The 22550-nt window shown below is 39.2% G+C and overlaps 1 protein-coding gene across 8 annotated transcripts in view; it reads right to left on the bottom strand.

Moving 5' to 3' along the window:
* The window catches only part of FAM110B (family with sequence similarity 110 member B), a 116811-nt gene that overhangs the window by 12607 nt on the left and 81654 nt on the right, over window positions 1–22550 (bottom strand). For 4 of the 8 annotated variants that reach the window (XM_064507513.1, XM_064507511.1, XM_026102386.2 and 1 more), the window contains one exon: window positions 4367–4432. The exons of 3 other annotated variants lie outside the window; for them this stretch is intronic. The gene's annotated coding sequence lies outside the window, so the exon portion shown is untranslated. Of the gene's footprint in view, window positions 1–4366; window positions 4433–15458; window positions 15534–16846; window positions 17084–22550 lie in introns of all 8 variants that reach the window. One more of the 8 variants, XM_064507512.1, reaches the window with a different exon arrangement.

Here is a 22550-nt window from a genome sequence, read left to right on the forward strand (position 1 = left end):
CTTTCACAATCAGAGATTTAATTAGTAAGAGAAACTTAAAAATATCTGTTTTCAAAATTGTCAAAGCTTAATAGCCTTTTCAAAGTTTCTTACCCTTTGGCAAAATACATTTGAAAGAAATAGTGCACAAGTACATGGCCTATTTCTTATAATGCTTACCAATTTTTACAAGCAGGAAGCCAGAAAATCACATAGACTTCCCTTAGTTTAACAGCTTACTGTTACTTTGTTATATGGAAAATCCTTTTTGATAAACTCCATAGATCAACATAACTTAATATAAATACTAAGATATAGCCAATAAACATAATTTACTGATATTAAGCAACTACAGTAAGACTTTCAATAGGTAGTTCAGTAGGCACAATTAAAAACCAGCCATGCTAAAACCAACAGCAATCCAAAAATAATAATGTTCACCCAGAGTACAAAGTGGGCCTAATTTTGACAATTGAAGACTTTTGCAAAGAACTGCATGTCACTCTTCTGATCAGCTGTGGGGTGCTGTTTGTCAAACCTCTATGTACTAAATATTCTTTTCTGTAATATGAGATATTATTGCAGTAACATCAGGGCTGGCTACTCAAAAATAATTTCTATACTTTAATTTTTCTTGGCTAACCATTTCTAACCATCCAAACTTTAAATACATGAAATACTCCACATTTATGTTTTCTTAAGTAAACACATTACGAAAGTTTTGACTACCTAAGAACAGATGAAGTCTAACGATTTTTATTTGTTTTTAACACAAATGATTTACAGCAGTGTTCCAGGGCACTGCAACCTTCAGTGCAACTCAGTGAATAGTATCTTTTATTTTTGAATGGCACAGATATGTTTTTCATAGATAAGAGAACATTTTTCCATATCACATGACAGCTCATTCCCCTTTTCTCCAGCATCGAGTCTAAGGAATAAGAAGTTAAGAATAAGAATAAAAGCAGTGCATATCACTATGTCTTGAAGACATGTCTGTATATTTTTAAGATTTCTTTAAGCAGATGCTTAAAAATACCAATTCTGGCTCTGGAACGTAACACCAATGCAGTTTAAGCTTTTAGTGTTATTATACGATGTGGCAATCAATATGATATGGTTGTATAACCTAAGACAAATAACATTTTATACATGCATGGCATAATTATATATTCATGTGTGCAGCCCCTCAGACTACACTGGGAGCCTTCACTATTTTCAAGCTATTAGAATGTTTCAAGTATATTTTCTACTTGATTGCTATACTAGAAATGTGTGCCCACAGAGTACACATTAAAACTACAGATCTTCACAAACTGATAAAGATATGCAGTTTGCTCCTTGTGAAAGAGTATCCAAACCTTTTTGTAACATCCAGTTTGACATTCAATGTAATGACTGTTCACTAAAACGGTGTGTTTAAAAAGCTGCATTTAAAAAGTCAAAATATCTAGACTCCTTGTACTAAACAGTTTTCCATACATCTGAGGACCCTGATGAAGTTATGATTATGCTGGAAATTCTTCCTACCCACAACTTTCGGGAAGCCCGTAAGGATCTCACTATCTTAAAGCAAATAAAAGCTGTATTGAGTCACAACCATGGCACCAGTGTATTTAAGCAAGTGAAGAGGGAGGCAGAAAAGGGAGGGTTGAGGTATACAGCTCCAAGAAGGGAAAAAACAAAACAAAACAGAACACTAAAAAACAGAAATTGGGAGTGTGGGGACAGGCACAAGAAGAGTGAGATATGGAGAAGTTCTGGAGAAATGCAGTCACAAGGAAAAAAGCAGAGAGGGAAAGGTGTTGAAAATGAAGAGGACACCAAAGAGTGGGTCTGGAAGCAGAAAAAGCATACGAGAACAGAGAGGGATGAGAATTAAAAAATGAAGAGACTCTTCTAATACTTCTCCTCATCACCTCTCTCTCATCACCTCTCTCTCAACTCTTACGTCATGCCATGGGGAACAGAGCTGGTGTGAGGGTGCAGTGGGGAAACACATTGCCCATTAAGCTCCTCCTGAAGCACAGATCAAAGAGGAAAAACAAAAAGGGGAGGAAATCCAGTCAACCAGAAACACCTGCCAGTCAAGCAAACATAGAGGTTTACTGTAGATTCTACAATAAATCTGGTTGTTCCTTTTGACATTGCTTCATCTCATGTTCATCTGCTATTTGCTGCAGTGCCAACACAATAGGCTTGCCCTCGGAGAGTCCTGAACCTAGGAATACTCTCGATCCAATCCTCAGAGGTGCCTTAGACTGATGGCATAGATAACTTGCTTATTTACCTATGTATAAGCCTCCTTTATAGTATCAAATGACCTCATCACTACCTACGTTTTCATCCCCCTCTCATACCTGTGATACAGACCTGTTAATAGGTCCCCTCTCCTGTCAACAAAAGCCCCAAACAGGGAATTAAACACAGGATTGAATATGATAGCCCAACGTAATGAAGGAAACTTGTTCCAAACCCAGAAGTTGGATACAATTCTCCTGAGCTTGAAGCTACTGCTACTGCCCATTAAATTCTTCCTTCTTTAGAGATGAGTATCAACAACCTTTCTAAATAGGTCAGTCTAGAGAAACTGAACTTGAAAGTCCTAAGACCAAGCCCCTTAGCCAGACAAATCTCAGGACACAGCGAACAAGGCTCTGAGCCACAAGTGAGGACACCTGGTTACAGCCTTCTCACTTGCCAGCACTGGCTGCCTGAAGGCAAGCTCAGGCGGCCAGCTCCCCCTCCAGCCCACCGCCTCATCCTCTACGGGGGACGGAGACACCCCTCACTCACTAGAGCCAACTGATCTCCACTCATTTCTAGATGTACTTTAAAAGCTAATAATTAAGGCGTGCTGGCTGTTTCACCGCAGCCAAGACTGAATGCTGTTTTGATCTCGAATTAAAGATTTGATCTTTTCCATTTGTAAAACAAGCGTCCCCCAAATTACAGATCTTGTGGAGCATCTGTAGGAACACTTAACGTTGAATTATTTTTCTGAGAAGACAGAAATAAATCCCATACAGCATGACATCATAAGGGTGAAAGCATGAAAAGCGAGTGTGAAATAAGTTTAGGTAAATTTGTGAGCACAAAAATTATAGCAGATTAATTACGATTGAAGTTTTGAATGTTACTGACGTCAATCATTGGCACAGATTAGACAGTTTTGGTGTCTTTCATTTTACACTACAACATATTCAGTATTAAGGTCTGAATTTCCTCAGCTTACAATATTTGGTTCTGAGACAATTTCAACATTCTGGGAATTGATTTTTACCCTTAAATTAGCCATGTGTACTCTCAAACTTAACATTTTTTTTCTTGAAATAAAACAGCAGTGATAATTGCTAATTTAAGACACCACACGATGCAAATTTACATTCTGGAGTCAAATATAGTGATTGGAAACAGATGAACAAGAAATGCCTTCTACTGTATGAAATTAAAACTAACAAACAGTGCAGTGTGTTGCTGATTTGATACATGGTGCATCAGATATTGATTACTGACTATTTTCTTTGACACAAATATTTAAAGTCTTGTAATTTAAAACTGACATACAGTGTGTAAAGTGAATTAGGCAAACTCCATTCAACTATTCAGGGACAGTCAAACACTCTATTACCACTTCAACATTTATTAACGTACGATCATTGGTATAAAGTGCCACACCCATATAACTGCTCTCTTCTCCTTTTGCTGACTTGGATTTCAGCTGTTTTTCTTTATACTCACTGAGAATGAAGCTACTTGACACACTACATTCTTTCAATTATTCCTGATATTGAATTTTTCCCCTTTTGTTTAGAAGCTTTAATGATGGATAAAAGATTTTAAACTTTAATGCTTGCCACCTGCTCAGACCTTGAAATCAACTTCAGAGCGTGCTGTAGATGGACTCAGAGATGTTGAAGCTTTCCTCCGTTTTCGAGACCGTAAGTACTAACAAGATAAATAAGAAAAATCCCTGAAGGCCTAAGGCTAAAAGTCCTTGCTTGGGCTGAAACTCTTCATTATAAGAAGTTCTCACAACTTACCGCATTGAAAGACTGCAACCAAAGTACAGACTGGAAATAAAGAAAAAAACCAACCCTTGAACTATTGGACTATATCAAGAGAGGATTCTGCCATGCTGACACATACATTGCTATGTGATTGGGGCCAGCAAAAGAAAACCTCAATCTTTCTTAAACACAATGAACAAATATTCACAGCCAATCAGCCTGTGATTGAATAAATCAGTAAAGGTCAAGAAAGAGTGATTTATCATCACAACATACCTCCCAAGACAGCAGCAGAATAATTGGAAAAGTCCTTCCAGAATTACCCTTGTTATTACCAACCCCAGGATAAAGAAACATATGTTAATTCAAAATGGTACCTGTAAAAATGCAGTGCTAAACTCTTGTCCAGGCTCTGAATAACGGATTATAATGTTTCAAGGGATCTGTTTGAAAGAAAAGATGAAAAAAAGTAAAAAAGCAGAAATATGGCAACCACATACATTTTGGTGCTGCTGAACTATTCTGTGATGTTAGAGGACGTGGAAACCAAGTGCCAAGGAGAGCCCATGCCGCTCCAGGGGAGGACAGAAACGCGGGGTGGCCAGAAAAGCAACCAACAATATTTCAACTGAAAGAGAAAAACAGTGAAAGCAACATGGCTGCCCACTGAAAAAGCTACGAGCTGTGTCACAGAACTAATTAAAAAGCCATTTGGGAAGCCTTGGAGCATAAGCTCGCATATGCTGCAGTATGCGAGGTGTGTGACTGAGCTGGAGTCGCGCAGTGGGCGAATGCATCAATGCAAACAGGGCTAAACTTTGAAATGAAGTTTCTAAGTCATTGATGAAGAACACCAGAAAATTATGCATTTTAATCTGTTATTATAGATAAACACTATGAACTACTTTTCTTTTTGACCACTTCCAGATGAAGAACAGAGAAAATATTTTTAAAAGTTAATTTACCTTTCTGTAAATTAAGTAGTTATACACACACAATAGTTAAGGAAAAATAAATCAGTATATTCACTCAAGATGTCCTTCCTATATAGACGTTTAATTGTATGTTAAAAATAATCATTGATACTTTCTTCTCAGGTTGCATTTTGCTACTGAGCATAGAAGGTTCTACGCATATATTTCAATTTTCATTTCTGTTATGCACTTTTTTCTGCTTTTGATTTTCAGCCACAGAGCAGAAACTTTACAGCTTTGGAAGAGCGAGCTAGATTGCATTCTCATTCACGTGTCAACCATTTATCATGTAAACAAGATTTTCCTACTTCATTAATCCCCTCTAAGGCTACACCTGCAAACTTGCCCAGTATTTATTAGACAGAGAAGAAAAGGCACTAGCAGCCAGTACCCCGGCCAGTGCCCCTCAAACACCCTCCCCAGGCCCCTGCCGACCCTCTCTTCCTCATCATTCCTCCCTCCTTGTCTTTCCTTCAAGATTAGATCTGAAAGCTATGTTCCTCCCTTCAGCAATTCCACTCCCAAATTTACGTGAAGGAATACAACACTGCAAACTGTATTTAATTGTAAAATATTTTAAAATAAGAGTGGATAGGCTGGGGCTTGTTTAAAAGAAAATTTTCTTTGTTTTTCCCTACTATGACTGATGTGTATCTCTGCCAGTGTAGTCTGTATCTGTCTCATCTCATGATCTACTTTTATGTTTGATCACTATGTTCTTATTCTTTTTTTCTCCCCCCCTGCTAAATCCCTCTCAGCTCCATCCTTCTCCTTTCCAATGAATTACGTCATCCTCTCTGTTTGTAGCTATACAGTCAAATATCTCTAACCACCCCATAAAAAGAATAGTCCATCAGGCATTTAACAGTCAGAGGATAGTATCTGTTAGCCAAAGACTGCAATATAAATAAAAAAAAGGTGAGACAACATCCAGCTGAGAGGCCAGTCCTACTCCACTGATTTGAATGATCTGAGAATTCTACTATGGTCTATCCTGGCTTCACCTTGAGGTTTACGCTCTGTTTCAGTCTCCTTCTAAGACACAGCAAATATATCTGTAGACCCACAAGAACTGTTAAAGAAAAATGATCCTGTCTCCTTTCACCATCTGTTTTTCCTTTCTACTCCAATTTTTCATAGTTGCTAGGATGAAGTATGTCTACTGCTGTTTCTCCATCCACCTCTCCTCACCACGAACTCCGCACCAGTTACACGTCAGCAGCCCATCAACAGGCAGGCCTTCCACTGTGCAGCCAAAGGTGGGAGTTTAGTCGGGTTCACAGTTACTTGCTAGTCTGGGCCATCAGCAATGCAAGGGCCAGCCTGAGAGCACCAACAGGCAGAGCAGAAAACACATGCAGTCCTAAGGGTGCTGGTGAATGAGGTCTGCCACCTCCTCTTGCTGTGGCTTAAGAAATTTTTGCCCCCAAGCTTAGCACTCTGACCTGCAACTGGAGCAAAGCTGGCAGAGAAAACACACCAGACATGTCACTAGAAAGTCCAGCATCTGCTGACAAAGGTGGACTTATTTTTACATGCAGGACTGCACTGATATGGTAAGGAAAGGACGAAAAATCCATTCTCTAACCCTGCTATGAAGCTTGTGACCACCCAGCAGAAGAACAGAAAAGTCAAGCTGCCACAGAAAGATTCACCAATGCAAAATTTTTTAGGAGAGCTCCTAAACAGACATAGTGCAAGGCCAAGAACCAAAAAGCCTCCTTCCCACCATATCAAGATATTTACACTTTTATTTTTTATTGATATAAATAAATTCATACACAAACACACACATACATATGTATCTATTTATATCTATCTATATGGTTTATTCTAATACTAGTAATTCAAACAGACTTGAAAACTATTCATAGAATAGTAGCTATACCCAAAAATAAAGCCTTTCAAAATTTTGGCGAGACTAGAAACCTTTTTACCATTTCCTCAAAATACACACATATCATTATTTCAAATAGCAACAGGGATTAACACATTTGTGATGTGACTGTCAGTGTGAGCTATACAGTAGATGCCGTCCTTATTTAGTGAACAGCAGTATATACCATTTCAAAAATGTGCAGCGTATTGCATCTAAGTGCTATAGTGAGGCCATGGTAATAAAAAGTGCAAGTATTTATACTGGTGTAGTTCTTGTCATAATTTTCTGGTTCCACGATAAACATACTCCTCCAACTCTCAAGGGTTTTTTGAGAGGACATGCATTAAACTGAAATTACTAGGAAGGAACACAACACACGAGCTTCATTAAACTTAGATTTGGACCTAGGATAGCCTATGAATAAGATAGATATACAAGCAAAACCCAAACAATTAATGTTTTGTGGAGCTTTTAAGCGTATCACTGGTTTCAGCCATTCATGATATGAAACGAAAGACCAACAACTCCATTTACCAGCTGTAAAAGGAATGTACAATGACAGACTGTTAATGGACAAGGCTGATGAGTGCATATAGAGTCAGATCATCTCAAGAAATACAGATAGAAAGCACAAAATTGAACTAAGTTTTATACAAAACATATTTCTAATAACTTATGCACACACACTAGCTTCATTATAAATATTCAACCTGCCTCCATGTAAGCAATTGCACTGTGTTGCAAGGAAGGCTCTCTGTGCTATTCCCAGTCAGGAAACACATTTCTAAAAACAAACCTAAGCATTATACAAGTTCACCAACCAACACAACAGCGCAACGTTCTCCAGCCTATGTGTGTCATAGGCAGGACTAACGGCAATGCACTGCCACGCACAGCATCTTTGAGAGCCCCAGTCTCCCCAGTAGCGTGCTCACTGTGCCTGCAGGCTGTGCCTGGTGGAGCTGGACAGGAAAAAAGAGCCTGGGAAATCCATGGGCAGGCACAATCGGATTTTGTAAGGGTAGAAACAAACATCACCTTAGTCGACAACTGAATCTGAAACAAATCTATGTGCCCAAGGCAGAACCATACTTTCATTTCACTATTTCAAGTGGATGAATTGTTTTGGTAACAAATCTCCTCCAGCATTTTATCAGTCCAACATACTGCCCTTCAGTGTTACATTTCAGGCAAACTTCTTAATCAGTCCAACACCTTTAACATAGTAGAGAGGGACCAGGTACGCTACTGTAAATATTTTAAACCTATGAAAAAAGTGTAGTTGCATCAAAAACAAGAGAGAGAATGCAGAATACAGCCCAAATCTCTGTAGGAAATGTGAATCGGGAGTGCTCAGAACACTTGTCAGCACAAATAAAGGTATAAAATCCTCCTTTCCCAATTACACTTTTTTTTTGAGTAAAAGAAGCGTCATATAAATATTTCTCAAGTTCTAATTACTCACATGGATATAATTCTAATGGCTTTAGAAAACCTCATCCTTTCTGCATGCACCATGCCAGACCACTGTCACAAGGCTTTGGCTCCCCTGCCTATCCATCTGTATCGCCCAGGGCCAATTCAGAGCAACCCAGAAAGCCCTTAATGTATGCCTGTCTTCTCCACGAGAAGGAAGGAAGGCAGGTAATAGAGAAACAAGGTGCATTATTCCACACCTTCCAGGGAATTTGTAGTAAAATAGGCAGCCAGCCTTAGCTTGAAAGTGTTCACGTATTTCATTCATGACCAAATGACGACCAAATGACCACTTTTCAAGAAGGTCACAGAACTTATTACTGCTGACAAATAATATAGTTGAATTTTAGGTTCTTTTTAATTCTTTCTTGGACTTCTTCCTGGACTTGGAGGTCCTTGATTTCATTTTTCTTGCATGTGTATGATTCAGATAAAAATACAGCTAGGTATATCACCACACACTGAAAACACTGATTGCATAGTGTGTACTGTCAGCTGTGCAGAGTTATGACTCCATTTATTTCTCATTTCAATCATTTCTTAAATTTTTCTCTTTAAGTAATTTAACAAAGTCAGTGATAGCAGATCTGTATTACCTCTACAGGAATGACTTTTGCTGGTCTCCATAATATTTTCTTTCACAAACAGAAAGTGGTCATACAGTACTTCTCTTAAAAATGGGTAAAACAAGATATAGTGCCAAAGACACGGTAGTTGGCATCTGCACAAAAAAGTGATGGATCACTTGACCTTACTTAGCAATGGGCACATGGGATATATTTTAACTTTGGCCTCAACATGAATCATTAAAGCAACTGTCCTTATCTTTCCAATTCTCTTCTAAAAAAAAAAAAATTAAGACAGGTCAGATCTAAACAGCATAAGGAAAGCTGATGTCAGACTTCTAATGTCACAAAAATTCATGAAGCTGAGCCATGTACACAAATCAATTTACCTCCTTAGCTTTAGTTGGAAGTTTTAACATCTGATGTAAAGGCAGAAATTACGTTAAACCTAGGCAGAGAGCAATGAAACCAAAATAAGAAACCGTGGACTACAGTCAGACTGTAAAAAACATTAATTTCTTCAACATTTTTCTGATCAGTCATTCATAAGAGTTTGAACTATGACATCGGCCCTCTCAACTCACATTTTCTACACCTTTGTTCTCTATAAAACACCACAGACTCATTCAAGTTTCTCTTAAAGAAAAAAAACCTTTTGCAATGCCTACAAAAACACTGAATAATGGGCCAGGCAGCTGGCATACTGCAATTGCTCATTATACTAATTTTAACAGTCTCTCTCATCTGCTGGTAAAATCAAGATCAAGCGAAACATATTAATAATCACTATCAGGAGATCTTAAGATCTTAAAATTAAATTCATAGCTAAATAAATTCTAAACATTTTTAGTATTACAAGCAAAAGCATATGCAGACTGTTGAGGAAGAAGTGATATTCCCTTTCAAGAATGATGGACTTAAAGAAATCCATACACAGGCCAGGTGCTAGCAGAATCAAAATTCTACTTCCAATGCCAGGAAGTTTTAGTAATATGCTACATTCAGAAAACTAATTAAATAACATATAAACCTTTGTAAAATGGGGCTGTGATCTTTAGGGCCAAGTTTCACTGAAATGCAAAAGTAACAGAAAAAAGAAAAGATTTCCATCTCTTTCTGGCAAGCATCCCTATTTCTTTTGGCGGGTCAGCCATATCTCTTAGGGTACCTTTTCCTTTTGAGATCAAAGATGTACACTTTCAATTAGTGGGGCCAGAAAACACCATTTTCTCCCACCAATGGTTTCTTTAGTTGGCTGCTTTTCAGTTAAGCATCCTTACACTGGAAAAGTACTATGCTGAAAGGAAAACCACCGAAGGGCTCAGATCACCGAGTACTGATGTCACTGATATTGCATGTTTCAAATTTCGAAAACTCAAAGGAAGAAACGGCCAACATGTCTGACATGCAAACAAGATCCCGGCAAGGATTTTAAAAGGAAGAAAGAGGCAAGCCTAACGTCCGGATTCCTTATTTTAAACACATCTGAAGAATGAGAGACATCTGGCCGTGGATACCACAAGCAAAGGGACGCCATTCACAACCCCTTCTCAAAGCCATTGCCAAAGATTCAGCAACTCACTGCTGAGCAGTATGGCAAGCCCAGCAGTTGGCGTAAGCAAGCACATGAAACACCATGGTGAGGATTCAGGCGATGTGCCCCAATTCTTTCCATTTTGACTTGCTGGAAATTAAGAAGCTTGGTTGGTGAGCGAGGGGTGAGAAGACAGTGCCTCCTACACCTCCCACGAAGCCAGAGGTGAAAAACTGGCTGCCAAAGTCAAAAAGAGATCACAGACATGCACTAGCCAATAGACAAAGCTGAATATTGCTTCATCCAAAATCAGAGACACAGGCCAATGACAGGCTGATGAGCCCAAAATTTGTGCTGTTTCCTTCCCGTAATGAGGGAAAGTTGATCAGGCTATTTTGGAAAGGTAATTCTTCTCTCCATTACCGATTCCTTCAACTGAACACTGTCACGTATACCAGCGCAACAGTAAATTCTCTCTCCCTCAGGAAAGAAAATAGTTCTTGTTAATGACACTGTAATACTGTTCATTTGATTCTGTGTCACCATATACTAAAATATTTGTGCTTTTCATGCACTACATGTATTCATTTTCTTTAGCATGTTTTTTTCATTTCTTGCTGAACTTAGCTTTTCCTTGGATATTCTCAACCCAAGAATTTCCAGAATTTAGCTTAGCTTAGACTGAGAGATCTGAATCTCAAAGAATAATTAAAATAAGTAAAAGGAATATTTCCCATTGTAGAAGAAAACTGAGGTGAAAGAAAAACAGAATGAAAGTATTACATGACGCGTTTTGAGTATTTTCTTAGGCAACATCATGCCAACCAAAAGCACTGCAGTGCTTGCAGTCTGTCTTCTTTCTGAAATGTGAAATATATATATATGTAAAGAAACTTTCCCTAGCCATTCTTTTTGCTTTCTTCCAGGTTCAATGAAGTCTCAACCCTAAACAGCATGACTATAGAAATATTGCAACAGGAAAAGTGAAATCAACACAGGCAACTTTATGTGAATTCGCTGTATGACAACAAATCTTGATCAGGACACCAAGTACAAACACGGGCACACACACACGCACAAAGGAGCACTGTGTGCCTGAGTCGCAAGCTGGCCCAAGTCGCAAGCTGGCCTCCGCGTAAGTGAATAGAGTGGGAACTCAAAGCTGCAGTCCATTCTTCAGCGAGCAACATGGAGCGCATTTAATAACAGCAGGTGGTTAGAAAGCACTCTGCACAAGCTGCATGACATGTAACAGCTTATTTGCCACATAAGTTTCCCCCAATTGAAAACAAAAATTGGAAATTGTGTGTTAAACACTTCCCAACCATCGATGTCAAAATATTCCTCTCACTGTTTCTTTGCAAAAATTGCTGTAAATGGGAAAATAAAGAGATCCAAGGCACTTAAAGCCACAAAAGCTAAATGGAAAAGTCTTACGAGTGAACATCAAGTCATCAGGGACCTTCACGTGCATGAATCATGGCTAAACTTTGCTCACTTTGGTACTGCCAGTAGAAGGTGACTTAAAAACCAAATAGGTTTGATAGCTTATATGACATGTTTACATCTGCATGTGCCACTTCCTCATCTCACTCAAAAAGTATACCTGGTGTTTCCAGGAAGGAATCCCCTATTACTTCACTTGCATAGTAAAAAATTGTAATAATTATGATTAACACAAAATATCAGGTAGCCTCTCATCCTGCGAGTTAACACTGAACACTTGATCCAGCATATCTAGCTGTACTGTTTTGCTTAAACTAGTACAAAAGAAAAACAATTTTTGAAACAAGTAGCTGCTACACTAGTGCAGCATCTGAAGTATACTACCTTGCCCAACAATTACTACTACATAAAATAGATATCAGAATATTTTTTATAAAGGGGTAAGGAATACAGTTCATTCCTCCTAATCCTTGGTCCATCACCCTTGGCAGCAGAACATACATATCTACTATATAACACTTCTCAGTGAAGAGATGGAAATCGAAATAGGATTCAGCTACACATGTGTGCTAGTACCAGGAGCTTCTTCCTTCCTCTCTACAAAACCCTTTGATTTTTTATGCAGCTACCTAACTAAATTTCAGTGCGCGTTTCAAGTTTTCTGATGTCTAGCTGTTTTATGTTTAGTCCAAAATCAAAAGAGCGCACACACTCATAAATGCCCCTCTCCTTAAAAGAAACCAAACCAAAAATTAAAATAAGGTTTGTCACAGGTAAAGATAACCCCTGTTCGACTTCAATTGGTTTCTTCAGTGCAACCACGGAGAACAGATCACGCACATAATTCCTACCTGGGCCACAAACTCTGCCTTTCTAATATTTTATTCATTCATTTTGCAAAGGGGTGCCTAGCATATCGAGTTCCAAAAGGAGCAACAACTGCGAGCAACAATTCTTGAACGACGGATCAGTACTGTGTTGGTATTACTGTATGTCAGAGAGGGACAGGCAGATCTAGATTCTTCAGTCAATAAGAAATAAAAACATTCAATCACGTTATCAATCTGTTTGTTTTTAACCTGTGGTAAATGGTTCCTTGATGAGTCTGTGTACTGTACCAGAGGAATTATCAAAAAATATCTAAGAAAAGCAAATATATCATCCGAAGTCTTAAATTCTCTCTATAAGAACACACATACATTAGACAACTTCTAATGGTCTGCACTTCAAAAAAAGTTGAAACTTACTGCTCCACATCATGCATTCTGAAAACAGTAACTCTGTTAGAATATATATGTAAAATAACTGCAGGGATTTTCAGCTGGAAGATATCTTAAAAAAATGAAACTCAAATTTATCTGGTGTCTTAGCTCTCAAATGGCTAATGTGGGTATCTACAATATGCCTGATCATATTTCTTAAGATCTCTGCAAACAGGTATCTTCTTTTAGGCCAGTACTCATAACATGTGATTCACTAAGATTCAGAAATTCTATCTTGAAATTGTTTCTTCTTTCCTCCCACAGAAAATTTTGGATATTTCCCCATCTACACTATGTTCAGGACTGCTGAGAAAGAGAAGGGCCTTTGCAGAGGTTAAAAGCAGATTCTAGGCACTGAGCCAGTCTCCAACTGTGCTTTGCCCTGCTAAACTGTGTTTAGATTCCCTGCAAGAGTATACAGTATCTGTATAAAGGCTCTTGAAATACCAGAGGCAATTTAATCTGAAAAAACATGGAAGCAGCAGTAGATACAGTGTTTAAGCACCATTTTTCCACTTCAATCATCAGCAGAATATAATTTACATTTGAATCTTGACTCTTTAGCAGCATCCACCTGTCTTTGTTGAATGTTTGCATTTGACTGTCAGAATTTTTAATTTCATACTATCCAATATGTTTTAAGTTCTTCAAGGAAAAAGAGTCGGGATCAAGACTTACTGAATAATGACAGATTTAAGGATGGATGTAAAGAGACAAAGAAAAAAACACTAGGAGATAATGACTGCTTTTTTCTTTTCTCTAGTTTATATATAGTATTTGGTGTCAAAGCCTAGTGTGCACAATTGTCTGAAATGGGTTTCTGGGCCTTCTCATATTGTTCCTGTGAAAATCTCACCTTTTCTGGAGATGTGGCAGAAAGGGGTAGAGAAAAATGAGGGCTGAAGAACAGTTGAGGGTGAAAATGCAAACCACCACGGGAATATTTCTTGGATGCAACTCAGGAAGGAGGGAGCAGGGTCTGTTGGACATGTTGCTGGGAACCACACCAGGTGCCCAGTGCAGGACAGGCATTGACACACCGGAGCAAGTTTGGGGGCTGGAGCACACAACATATGAGGAGATGCTGAGAGAACTAGGTTTGTTCAGCTGAAAAAGAAAGGGCTAAAGGGGGAGCTAATTGCTGCCTACCGCTACCTAACAGGAAGGGGCACAGGCTTGTCTCAAAGGTGCACCAGGAGGAACAGGAGGGGAGGCAACAGCTGCTACTTGGGACATGGGAAATTCTGACTCATATATAAAGGAAAAAATCTTTATACCCCAAGGGAGGTCAAACACTGGAACAGGAGCCCAGGGAGGCTTGGGGATACTCAGACCTTGCCTCCAAAGAGCCCTGAGCAGTCTGATCCAACTGGGCCTGCTTTGAGCCGCAGGATGGACTAGGTCCCCTGGGGTGGCCCCTTCCAGCTGACATAATTCTCCAATTCTCCTCTTGCTGCCTGGGTTTCGTGGACTAACAATACCTTTGCCACAAAAGCAAATCTTCCAAAATGTGGGAAACACAATAATACATATTAGACTGTGCATGTTAAAACTTATCACCACAGATATCCATTTCATGCTATCACTCCTTTTCTTTCCGTTCTTGAAAAATTGAGGAAATCATCTCAGTACGCGCTGTACTCTGTACCCTCCATACTTCTGCCTTTTGTTTCTCTCAATGATTTAGTTGTCCACAGCATACAAAATAGGATGGAAACCAACAGAATCTGAGGCAAAAGGGGCTGCCTACCTAGAAAAAATGCATGAGCTTTCCTTTGTTCGTAGTGGGCGTCTATAACTTATTCAGCAAGGCAGCCGGTTAATAGGCAGTGCCGTGTGGGATCTCCATGCCGGCAGCATTTAGGAATCAGCTGAGAAGGACAGGAAGCTGCTGCCAATTGGCGTTTAACTTTCGGTAGAGGCTAAATAGGAGGCTAACGAGCTGCACCATTCTGCACAAGCCGTGCTGGCTCCTGTAGTATTCAAAATGCTGCAAAAGCCCCAAATATACTAAGCGGTGATACTGATACGCACGCTGGGACAAAACTGAGTGATAGGTACAACAAATCCTGTTATGTAGCAGCCATCTAGTCAAGGGAGATTTTCTCATGGCACAAAGCACAGACTAGGCAGTGACATTACGGAGGATCCTGTGCACAATCCTGTGCTATGTGTCACACATGCTGAACAACCAGTTTGAGGATAAGAAGGAAAAAAAAAAAAAAACAAAAAAACAGAAAGCACGTGGATATTCCTTAGTGAGGCTACGTAAGGTTTGTTCTGCTCTCCCCTAACGCTTCTGCCCACAGTGCCTCTAGGAACACACAAATACCTGCAGCGATCCAACTCTGAGGCAGCACTTCCAGCAAACTTTGAGCGACAGGTATTACCAGGTATCTCATCTTTTCTATTTAGTGGAAATAAAACATAGCATTATTGGAAACTGACAGATGATAAACAAACTAAAGCAGCTAAGCAAACCCACGCAGAAAATGGCTAACCGAATAAACTACATGCTGCAAAGTAAAGATGTGAGGACTATAAAGACTCTGAAACATGCAGCTCTGCTCCTCCCATTCCATTTTCCTTAAAGCAGTTCTTTCTCTTCAGTATCCCAGTCAAATGCACACTATACGTTAAAAAATATCCATCTTATTGAGATGAGCAGGATTTCACAATAAAGCCACTGAAATCAAAGTGCCACCCTTTGGATCTTGGTCATGTGGCTACTGGCAAACAATTATCAGAAAAGAGTCATTAAAGAACTACTACTTGCTCAGTGCATTGGAAAGGCATTCAATGCAAGATCTCAGGGTTTGCATTCAGTTATCTCCTCTTCTAACTACCACTGCGATCTTTTTATTTATATATTATGGAAAACAGGAGAATGAAGCAAATTTTGCATTTGTGACATCAATGTACTTGTTAATGAATGTCTAAATAGCTTTATGTAGTGGATGTTCTCCCCACTCTATGCAAGTAATGGTATTATAAGCATGTTTTAAGGTCAGTGAGACTTCCCAACGGTGTCTCTGTACTGCCAACAATATCTTTTCTTCCTCAGTTTATTTTCTCATCAAGCTACCTGTGCTGTAATTATCCAATGGGATTATTAGAACAGCACTTTAGGCTGTTCCTGAATCCAACAATAAGAAATACTTGATGCCCAAGGAACTGTTTTACCTTGATCACTATGAAAGAATAATTATAATTGGCTCATATCACCGCACCTTTGTTTTCAGGTGCCAAGCATTATCACCAAGTATCCTTTTGATAAGGAAGTTATTATTTATGTATACACAATAATCTACTTAAGAGTGATGCTAAGAATTAATAATGTGGACATGATATTTATTAATTTTCTACTGATAACGTATTTGCATTTATAATTTTATCTCAGTTACGAAAGCAACATATCTACCCTCTATTAGACTTCCTAGCCATATTACTTTCATTCTATAGTTCCCCCCACCCACAAATTTTAATGGTAAAAACAAAGCACCACCTGTGTAAAATGCTTCAATTATAAGCCACTGCTTTATAAATCACAGGGGCAGTATAGCATTCGCAATGGATGAACTGCAAACTGCTAAACCTAACTGCTGAGTCCTCCTTTAGGAACCTGCAATTGTAAGGGGGAGCCGAGAGCAGCGGGCACTCTGCGAGCTGGCCCTGCTGCAGGCTGGGGCCGCAGGCACGCGGTGCTGATGCACGGCTCACCTGTCAGACGGAAGCAGCGTATGGTGGGATTGCCCCAGGCCCGGGCTGAGCTATCGCAATGGCTCTTGGCACAGCTGAGCGCTGCAGCGTCCCTCTTGCAAAAACTAGTTCACTTCCGGCAGCCAGGAACAAAGAGAAGCAGCTGAACTGAAGGACGCTCCTCGCTCTGCCGCCTGTGCTGCAGGGCAGCGGCTATTCCCACTTCTGACAATGGCAAATCTTAGTCACTTCACAGTTCTGGGAACAGAATATTGTCTTGTAAAATTATAATGCCATTTTAATGCTACCATTATTAGCATTGTCTTCAGACAATAAAATGTTCTGATCGTACTCACTGTGGGATGACAGCAGTGAATACACACTGAGTCACCCCACATTAATTTAAATAGCACAACTGTGTGAACACATGTTCTTTAATTAAATCCACACGCACATGCACACAAACAAAGGTAAAAAAAAAAAAAAAAGAAAAAAAGAAGTCATCTTGAAGGAAGAACTCACCTTCTACACAATGCAAAAGCACTTCTCATTGCTGCACTACAGCCTGAACAAATATGAGGCAAAGGGCTTAATGGCACTACTCCTATTTTCCTGTCTGGTATCCTGTCTGGTAGCAGACAGCTACAAAAAGCCACCCCTGAAGAGCTGTGTCTTTAAAAACGTATATGCCTAAACTTGCTTTTATTTGGTGACCTCTACAACAAAAGCAGAAATGGCTACCAGAAGCTTGTGCTCAGCACCAAGATGCTGACGTAGAGAAGTTTCAGGTTCCTGTCCTCCCCCTTCAAAACCGAACAGCATCTCACAAGGAATAAAAGCACTCAGATGCTTTCTCGCTATCTCTAACAACATACCTTGATTAGAGCCTCACATTCAGAATAGGAGATATCCAGGAGATTTCAAGATCTATTGCCCAGACCTTCGTTCTTACCACGGCACTTGCTGTGCCGCTGATTCACCACATATTGGTGATACCAATGCACGTTAAAAAGAAAAGCAAACTGCTCTGTGTTCAAACCTATCCAAGTTTATGCCCCTAGCTAAATCTACAACCGGGAACAGAAATTAGACAAAGTACAATATAAATGAAACTACAGAGGGCATAAAAGGGTTAAAACAAACACACATCTTTTCATATTAAGGCTATGAAACTACTCTCAACAATATTAGGATCTTCCTCACAGAAAAGCTGCACAACTTGCCTGAAGGAACATTTACTTCAGACTTCCTAAAAGAAAAAACTTCTACATCTAATGATTCTAACATACAACCGAATACACTCATTATAAAAATATTTTACTGTTACGGACATCCCCAACATAGGACACTTGAACAAACTGCCCTGCCCGCTAGAGGATGACTCCAATACAACATGGATTCAAAGCATGTAAACTAAGGCTGATAGAGTATTCATACCACCAAAACTTAAGATACCTCAAATCAGCAGGCTGGCCTTTCAATGTCCCATACATACAATTCAGCAAAAAGCTAAGCTTCTTGGAGCTCTGGTAAACCCAACTTGAGCTCCTGCTCTTGCCTGGCCTCCTAGAGGAACTTCTCTTCCTCTCCAAGGACTAACTATATACAAAATCTAGGGAAGCAAATCCCCTGACTGTTTGACAGTTTAAAGTTAAAGTTAAAAAACATGAGTACTTCCACACCCCCTTAGAGTTATCTGTTTCCTAATAGTGCTAAAAACCACACACCATGCAAGAGTTCTTCTCTAGGGTAGGTTTGACTATAGCAAAAGTAGTACTACTAAGAAGTCTTGCTTTTAACATGGAGTATATCTGAAGAGGATTGATTTTCACAGGCAAATCCTTCTTTCCCTGAAACAACAAGAAATGGGATATTCTTGCCGACATGAAGAAAGCTGTAGACCAAAGTTTCTTAAGTATCAAGAACATAGACAATACCTGAAAACATGAAGAATCACTTCTCTTTCCATCCGAATCCTTACGCAACCTGCTGCAGTTGCTGATGCAGAACAACATGAGCCAAACAGCCAGTGTACTTTAAGCTGCATTTAAGGCAACTTAGGAGCTGAATACCGGAAGCTGGCAGTTAGTCCCCCCTTCAGGGCCCAAAGTGACGCTACTGTTAAGAGTTGCTTTTATCCTATATTAACTCTCCATTTTTCTCCTGACGGTTATCTTGTGCACCTGTACAATCCAAACTTGGTTATCTGCTGTGGTCCACATAAGCATGGCACAATACGCAGTTTCTCCCTCAGCAGCTGCATTATACACAAACTCAAAATACCACTGCGTGTCCAAAACTCATGGCATATGCCACAGCTTTCTTAAATCCTGGGGCTCCCTGGGTCTCTTCTGTCCAGTTTATATGATGGGCACCAACAGTGGCTTCACCGAGGCTCCCTTCTCTGTCCGACAGTGGTGTCCAACACCGCACAACGCGCTTGGCGAGGCTACGCGCCATTTCAGTACCACCTCGCGGACGGGATTCTGCACCGCCTGGCACCTCACGGGATCCCGCCTGCATGACCGACATGGCAACTGAGTCAAAAAAATATATATATATATACACACACACACACATATATATATATTTTTTATATATATATATACATATATATATACACATATATATATATATACATATATATATATAGTAGCAATATAATAGAAATGCTGGAACTACCCAGGAAACCACAATGTGTTAAAAGAGGACAGTCACCAATCCCACCCAGGAAACCACAATGTGTTAAAAGAGGACAGTCACCAATCCCCACCTCTGAGAAAGCTGGTTAATTGGTTACTCTACCTGTTTAAGGAAGTTAATGCTGCCTCAAGGCCACAGAAACATGGGAATGAGCACTGTGGGGGGAAACTTGTAGGTCTTTGCTTCAGGGTTGCCCCTGCCTTTATGTTTATCATTCTCAGACTGATTTCCACGCCCGGCAGCTGCCTGAAGAAGGCCACTCAAAACACCGTTTGCAAGTCACAGGCAAACAGGTTGCCCCCATTGCACGTGGCATCCGGGCCACTTCAAATTAGACAACTGAGCCAGAAACTACAGGTCTAACAACGAGCAAATCTAGTATAAATTATGAAGGGAATTGGTGTGGGAATTTAGGATCCTTTTAATATGGCATTCCTGAGCCAAACTTTTAATGGGTCTCACATCATTACCACAAACTGAAGGGAACAAATTTTCAGAGAAAGATAGTTATTACAGTCCTTCAAATTAAATGACAAATACTGACTAATGGCTAAGTCTTAGTAATACTCACAGCTACTTATGCATAAATCAAGACCTTTATTTCTAATCACACTGTATAACTATTCGGCTTTTCATTTTATACTGCCAAGTAGATGAATACTTCCACGACACCATGCAACAGCTTAATGCAAAGAAGCAAAATTTCACATCAGACAACACAGTCTCTCCTCTCCTGCTTAATCTGTGCCTTTTAAACAAGGAAAGATTCCCAGCACAGAGATGCAGTCTCCCAGAAAAGCTACCTTTCAGTGACAACAAAGTTTATCCTTAGTAGCTTATGGGGGAGCTTGTGGTCTATATGAAAAAGTTATCAGACGCAGTATATTTAATGCTAGGCCTTTTTTCTGGTGCCAAAATGGGTATTTTAAATTTTACTTGGCAAAGGTGGGTCTTGCATTTCTGCTCCCCCCCCTCAATTTAGATGTCAAGGTAAGCTTTAAGCATTATTCAAAAAAAAAAAAAAATCAATAACAATTAAATTTTGGTGGAAAAAAATGTCTGAGAAGATAAAATGCCTATAGCATAAAAATATACTAAAAGTACCAAATCTTTTTGTTCACAAATTCAATCCTAGAGTGATTTTTAATAGCCTACAAAATTTTAAAGCCTTATAAAGTCAGATTTGCAATAGAAATTGAAGCAGTCCCTCACTATAGCAAACGAAGTGCCACTATAACGCAAACTTTAAAAGCGTCAAACTTCAGTGAATTATGAAACTCAGCAGTTCCCTATTTTTCAGATGTAACTTCTTACAAAGAAAGCAGTTATCACATGAACTGCCTCCCCTTGTGCTGTAAAGATTTTTTTCAACCGTTTTTGTGAAATTAAAAATGACAAACCACTTACTAAACCGCTACTTTTGTGAAACTTCTTTAAAAGCAAGAATACAACTGTGTGTTCTGGTTTAATATATGGATAAAAGAAAAAGGGACAAGATAAAATGGGAATGAGTATATACAAAAGAATCACATTTTGAAGTTCCATATTTTGAAACAAGTTAAATAAATATGTGCTGCATTTTCCTAGCAAAGGGTCAAATATCAGGTGTAGCAGATTCCACCTTTTTCGTGTGACACCATGCACCTGCACTGATTGGTAAATATATCCTAAACAGCTAGTGTAAATTTCTGTACAAGTCCTCAATCAATTTTTTACAGTATCTTACTAATTCTTGTAAAATAGCAATTTTTTTCACAGGGATTTGTTTATCTTCCTTCATTCACCATCAGTAGCTATACTAGAAAACCAATCGTTGAGATGCCGGTGTTGCCATTAATTTCCATATTGTCTAAGAAAAGTGAATTAAAATTTAGAAAGGGACCACTGGAAATACAGACTTTGTTATATTCTGTATATATAATATATGTATATAGTATTTATTCACACATTTTAGCCTAAACAGCAGAGAAACTGCTGCTTTCCTTCCCAGGATACCTTCTGATACTGGCAAAAGGAGGAGGAAGGTCTTAACTGAAATGCCATTGTTTACAATGTGAAATGTTTTAGAATAAAAGGCAACTTACCTCAGGGCAGGAGGAGATAAGAATAAATGAAAAACGTCAACATATGCTAAAAACACTAGCAAAGATAAAAAGCAAAACCAGGTGATTAAAGAATGCAGTTAGTTAGTTCCCAGATTAAGTTAATTTAGGATCGGTGTCCTCACAGATTACTAGGACTTGGAGAGAACAGAATAAAACACTTCTAGACCAACTCTTAGGATTTCTGAAACAACAGGATATCAAATTTAACTATGAAATTTCATGAAATTTTTCACTTTCTCTGCAGTGAGACAAATCTCCCTTTCCCCCAGCAATCTTTCCTTTCAAGTCCTGTTCTGGACTGGCTCCTGTGGAAGAGAGAAGCGCCTGCAACACTAGATGCGTAGGGAAATAAAACTGCAGATTGCCAAGGAGATAGACCAGAGATGTCAGTATGTTTTTGCCATCCCTGATACTAAAAAAAACCAACCAAACCCTCAGTAAAATCCAATACAAATTCTTGGAAGCCCCTGCAAGAATGTTGCTGTTTTTGTTTGAACTGCTCAAACACTGAGAAACTTCTGAAAATCAGGGAGGGGGGAGCACACCAAACCCTCACTTGTGCTGTGTTCAAAACCCATACCAAAAGAGCCAAAACCATTTGCACTAGCTAGACAGACTTTGCGAAAAAATCCTGGGTCATCGCAGTGTTTGTCCCTTGTTCAAGAGAGAACTCTGGGATCCCTTTTATGGTGCAGACACCATCACTGGGGGGCTGCAAGGAGAAAAAAAAAGGAAAAAAAGGAAAAAAAGGAAAAAAAGGAAAAAAGGAAAAAAGGAAAAAAGGAAAAAAAGGAAAAAAGGAAAAAAAATATATTTTGTGGCTGGGAAGTAAAACAAAACAAAGTGGCTCTGCACTTCAACAATGAAAGCCAAATAATACGCACCTCTACAAGCTGCATCTTACTTTGCCTTAAGAA

The sequence above is a fragment of the Dromaius novaehollandiae genome, chromosome 2, assembly GCF_036370855.1.
Source record: "Dromaius novaehollandiae isolate bDroNov1 chromosome 2, bDroNov1.hap1, whole genome shotgun sequence".
In the NCBI taxonomy this organism is placed as follows: domain Eukaryota; kingdom Metazoa; phylum Chordata; class Aves; order Casuariiformes; family Dromaiidae; genus Dromaius; species Dromaius novaehollandiae.